The sequence below is a fragment of the Apodemus sylvaticus genome, chromosome 7 (genome assembly GCF_947179515.1).
Source record: "Apodemus sylvaticus chromosome 7, mApoSyl1.1, whole genome shotgun sequence".
Taxonomy (NCBI): Eukaryota; Metazoa; Chordata; class Mammalia; order Rodentia; family Muridae; genus Apodemus; species Apodemus sylvaticus.
Genome location: NC_067478.1, coordinates 49,221,829 through 49,227,371, shown reverse-complemented (window position 1 = coordinate 49,227,371; position 5,543 = coordinate 49,221,829). Strand labels below are relative to the sequence as shown.

The 5,543-nt window shown below is 39.9% G+C and overlaps 1 pseudogene; it reads left to right on the top strand.

Annotated features, from left to right (window-relative positions):
• The first annotated feature begins 864 nt into the window (after positions 1–864).
• On the top strand, positions 865–3,819 carry LOC127689974 (40S ribosomal protein S3a-like; annotated as a pseudogene).
• The last annotated feature ends 1,724 nt before the right edge of the window (positions 3,820–5,543 follow it).

The window sequence follows — 5,543 nt, the reverse complement described above, 5'->3', positions numbered from 1 at the left end:
CAGTAAGGCTGTACCTCTGAGAGGTTCAAAAACCTCCCCAAAGTCGGCAACAGAAACCAAGTGTTCAAATATATGAGCCTGTGGGGACATTTCGCATTCAATCCACCACAATAACCTTAGGAATAAACCTTACCAAGGAAAGGAAAGACCTCTGCAATAAAACCTTATGATATGAAGAAAGAAAGTAAGAAAGACACTAGAAGAAGATGGGAAAACTTCCCATTTTCATGATTGCTATGAATATTGTTAAAAAAAAATGTCCCTATGGTTAAAAAGAAAAACAAGCCATAGATTCCATAGAATGGAGAAGGATGACCTCTAAATTACTGGTGTTACATGAACTGAATTTTCTCATGTAGAAAAATGAATACAGGTATAGCTCTCTCAAGGTAGGTGAAAATCAATCCAAAATGAATCAAAGCTCTTAATGTAAGGTCTAAATCTTTGAAACTAATAGAAGAGAACAGAGAAGATGCTTTAATTCATGGCACAGATGATGATGATTTGCTAAAACAAATAATACATTAGAACAGAGATTAATTTCAAGAATTGTCAAAGGAGATTACAGAAAAAAATTAAGACTTCTGATAGGAGGAAATTACTGCCAGAATAAAGAAACTGCCTAGAAAATGGGGGAGGGGCAACCTACCTATACTTGTGACAGGGGATTTAGGTGTAGGATGTATAAAGTACTTCAAAATTTAAACATCAAAATATAAAATTATCCTATCAGTCAGTGTTAATAAACTGACCAGACAGTTCTAAAAAGAAGAAATAAAAATGGACAATAAATATTTGAAATAGCTTCCAACAATTTTAGCTATTAAAAAACTTTAAATTGATTTTGGCTCTCAGAGCAGCACCATGGTGGTCAGCAAGAACAGGAGCCTGAAGAGAAGCAGCAAGAAGAGAACCAAGGGGCAAGTGGTTGATCCATTTTCAAAAACAGGTATGTTGAGTATTCCAAGCTTTTGAGCTAATATCCACTTCTCAGTGAGTACATACCATGTCTGTTCTTTTGTGATTGGGTACTTCACTCAGGATGGTATTTTCTAGGTCCATCCATTTCATGAAGTCATTGTTTTTAACAGTTGAGTAAATGTACCACTTTTTCTGTATCCATTCCTCTGTTGAGAGACATCTTTCCAGCTTCTGGCTATTAAAAATAAGGCCACTATGAACATAGTGGAGCATGTGTCCTTGTTATATGTTGGAGTATCTTCTGGTTATATGTCCAGGAGTGGTATAGCTGGGTCCTTAGATAATACTGTGTCCAATTTTCTGAGGACCCACCAGACTGATTTCTAGAATGGTTGTACCAACTTGCAATCCCACCAACAGTGGAGGAGAATGCCTCTTTCTCCACATCCTCTCCAGCATCTGCTGTCACCTGAGCTTTTTATCTTAGCCATTCTGGCCGGTGTGAGGCAGAATCTCTGGGTTGCTTTGATTTGCATTTCCCTGATGACTACGGATGTTGAACATTTCTTTAGGTGCTTCTCAGCCATTCAATATTCCTCAGCTGAGAATTCTTGTTTTAAATCTGTACCCCATTTTTGATAGGATTATTTAATTCTCTGGAGTCTAACTTCTTGAGTTCTTTATACATATTGAATATTAGTTCTTTATCAGATATAGGATTGATAAGATCTTTTCCCAATCTGTTGGTTGCCATTTTGTCCTATTGACAGTGTCCTTTGCCTTACAGAAGCTTTGAAATTTTATTCCCATTTGTCAATTCTTGATCTCAAAGCATAAGCCACTGGTGTTCTGTTCAGAATTTTTTCCCCTGTGCCCATGTGCTCGAGGCTCTTCCCCACTTTCTCTTCTATTAGTTTCAGTGTCTGGTTTTATGTGGAGGTTCTTGATTCACTTGGAGTTCAGCTTTGTACAAGGAGATAAGAATGGATCGATTTGCATTTTCTAGATGCTGACTGCCAGTTGAACCAGCACCATTTGTTTAAATTGCTGGGTTTTTTTTTCCCCCACTGGATGGCTTTATCTCCTTGGTCAAAGATCAAGTGACTATAGGTGTGTTGGTTCTGGGTCTTCAGTTCTATTCCATTGCTCTACCTGCTGTCTCTGTACTAATACCATACAGTTTTTAATCACTATTGTTCGGTAATACAGCTTGAGGTTAGGGATAGTTATTCCTCCAGAAGTTCTTTTGTTGTGGAGAAGACTTTTCGCTATCCTGGGGGTTTTTTGTTATTCCAAATGGATTTACAGATTGCTCTTTCTAGCTCAGTGAAGAATTGATTTGGAATTTTGACAGGAATTGCATTGAATCTGTAGATTGCTTTTGACAAGATGGCCATGTTTACTGTGATAATCCTGCCAATCCATGAGCATGGAAGATCTTTCCATCTTTTGAGATCTTCTTCGATTTCTTTCTTCAGAGTCTTAACATTCTTGAGCTCAATAAGAAGGAAGACCAAAGTGTGGGTGCTTCAGTCCTTCTTAGAAAGGGGAACAAAATACTCACTGGAGCAAATATGGAGAAAAAGTGTGAAGCAAAGACTGAAGGAAAGGCCATCCAAAGACTGCCCCACTTGGGGATCCATCCCATATACAGTCACCAAACCCAAACACTATTGTGGATGCCAAGAAGTGCTTGCTGACGGGATCCTGATCTAGCTGTCTCCTGAGAGGCCCTGCCAGTTCCTAACAAATACAGAGGTGGATGCTCTCAGCCAACCATTGGACTGAGCACAGGGTCCCCAATAGTGTTTCGAAGGGAGCAGTTAGAGAAAGGAGTGAAGGAGCTGAAGGGGTTTTCAACCCCATAGGAAGAACAATAATATCAACCAGCCAGATTCCCCAGAGCTCCCAGAGACTAAACCACCAACTAAGGAGTACACATGGAGGGACCCATGGCTCCAGCCATGTATGTAGCAGAGATGGTCTTGTGGGGCATCAGTGGGAAGAGAGGCCTTTGGTCCTGTGAAGGCTCGATGAACCAGGGGAATTCATGGGTTGGTGGGTGGGGGAACTCCCTCATAGAAGCAGGGGGAAGGGCAAAGGGATTGAGGGATTCCCAGGGTGGGGACCAGGAAAGGGGATAACATTTGAAATGTAAATAAATAAAATATTCAATTTTAAAAAAAGAAAAAAGACAGGTAAGATGTACAAGCTCTGGCTATGTTCAATATTAGAAACATTGGGAAAACATTACTCCTAAGGATGCAAGGAGCCAAAATTGCATCTGTTAGCCTCAATGGTCTGGTGTTTGAAGTGGGTCTTGTTCATCTACATAATGATGAAGTTGTAATTAGAAAATTCAAGCTACTTACTGAGGATGCTCAGGGCACAAATGGTCTAATTTCCATGGCATGGATCTTACCTGGGATAAAATGTGTTCCAAAGTCAAAAAATGACAGACTGTGATTAAAACTCATGTTGTCAGGACAGCTGATTGTTATTTGCTCTGTATGTTCTGTGATGGTTACACACACACACACACACACACACACACACACACAAATGCAACAACCAGATATGCAAGACATCCTGTGCACAGTACCATCAGGTCCACCAGATCTGGTAGATTATCATAGAATCATGGCCCAAGAAGTACAGACTTTAAGGACATGCTTAATAAACTGGTCCCAGACAGCATTGGAAAAAACAGAGAAAAGGCTTGCCAGTCCATTTATCTTCTTCATGATGTCTTTGATAAGAAGGTTAAAATACTGAAGAAACCCACATTGGAAAACTCCTAGAGCACTACGATGAAGGTGAAAAACGACTGTTTACAAGACAGATGTTGAAGTTGAACTAGCTGATCGATATGAACCAGAAGTCTAAGAAAGTGTTTAAAATACAAATTTTTAATAGTGACAAATGAAAAGTCCTACTTGTGATGATAAAAAAAAAAAGAAAAGGAAAACTGTAAATTAAAACTTCCTGTGATTGGATTTTACTCACATGAAAATGGCCATCTCTACTGGATGGTTTTGTGTGTCAACTTGACACAAGCTGAAATTATCACAGAGAAAGGAGCCTCCCTTGAGGAAATGCCTCCATGAGATCCAGCTGTAAGGCATTTTCTCAACTAAGATCAAGGCGAAAGGGCCCATTGTGAGTGATACAACCTGAGCTGATAGTCCTGGATTCTATAAGAAAGCAGAGTGAGCAAGCCAGGAAGCAGCATACCTCCATGGCCTCCATATCAGCTCCTGCCTCCAAGTTTCTGCCCTGTGTGAATTCCTATCCTGACTTCCTTTGGTGATGAACAGCAATGTTGAAGTGTAAGCTGAATAAACCCTCTCCTCACAAACTCACTTCTTGGTGATGATGTTTTGTGCAGGAATACAAACCCTGACTAAGACACACCATCATAAAGGGAAATAACAAATACTGGGAATGATGTGGGCAAAGAGGAATTCATGTGTATTTCTGGTAGGAATATAATCTTGTATGACCATACTAGAAATAGGACTGCCAAATGCCCCAGCTGTGCCAGCCTTAGGTATATAACAAAAGAACTAAAAGTCAACACACCAAAAAGGGAATTTATACTTCCATATTTATCACAGAGTTGCTTACAATACCCAGAAAACAGAACTAGGCTGTATGACCATGGGTAGTTGATATAATATTTTAAACGTGATCTATAAACACAATGGGATTTTTTAAAGCCATAAAGAAAAAAGAAATAATGGTAATTGTGGGAATGGACACAACTAGAAAAGATGTTGTGAAATAAATGCTGCATGTTTTATCTCCTGAATCTAGATTTAAAATTGTATGTATGTGCATATGTTTTTTTTTTCTTAAACTAGAAAAGGGGTCATGCGAGGGAGGAAAAGATCTTAAGTAGGGTGAAAGATAGATAGGGTAACAATATACATGAAATCAGAACACAGATTAACTGGGGTAAGACAGCTGGAGAGGGTGTGGGGACCCCTGGGATGACAGTGGGGGAAGGGAGCAAACGGCCACAAAGTACAATGACGCATATGTTGGAAGAGGTCGTGATGAAACTCTTACTTTATGGGCTAGCTAAAAATTGAATTAAAGTAAAATTTGCCCATTAAAAAGGATAACTATAATGTCTTTGTTGTCCCCATCTCCTGTCCAACATCATAAGCCATGAATCCAAGGAGTCTGGTAAGTGTCCCATGACTCTACTTCAGCAACCCCTGAAAGGCACTAGTTGTACACACACAAGCTTTTTGTTTTCTCTCCAATATGATCTCTCAAATGTTTGCAGCATAGCAACAACTCTTTTGCTCCCTCTACCCACCACTCTCTCTCTCTCTCAGCTTCCTTCCCTTGTTTCCCATGCTCTTAGCATGTTGCTGTTGTTTGTTGAGTCAGAGCTCCATCCTGCCACTTTTGATTACTTGATGGCCTTGTTTCCTCCATACGTGGCTGTCTGCTGGTGGTCTGGCCTGCCCTGCTTGATTCTGGTTCTAATACCTTACTGGTTGGAAACTGAGGACTGAAGAACCATCTTTAGTAGTCCCTAAACATATAACCTAGATGCCTGACTTCAAACCTCAGCATCAACTTTGACTGGTACAATCAGCACATTCCCT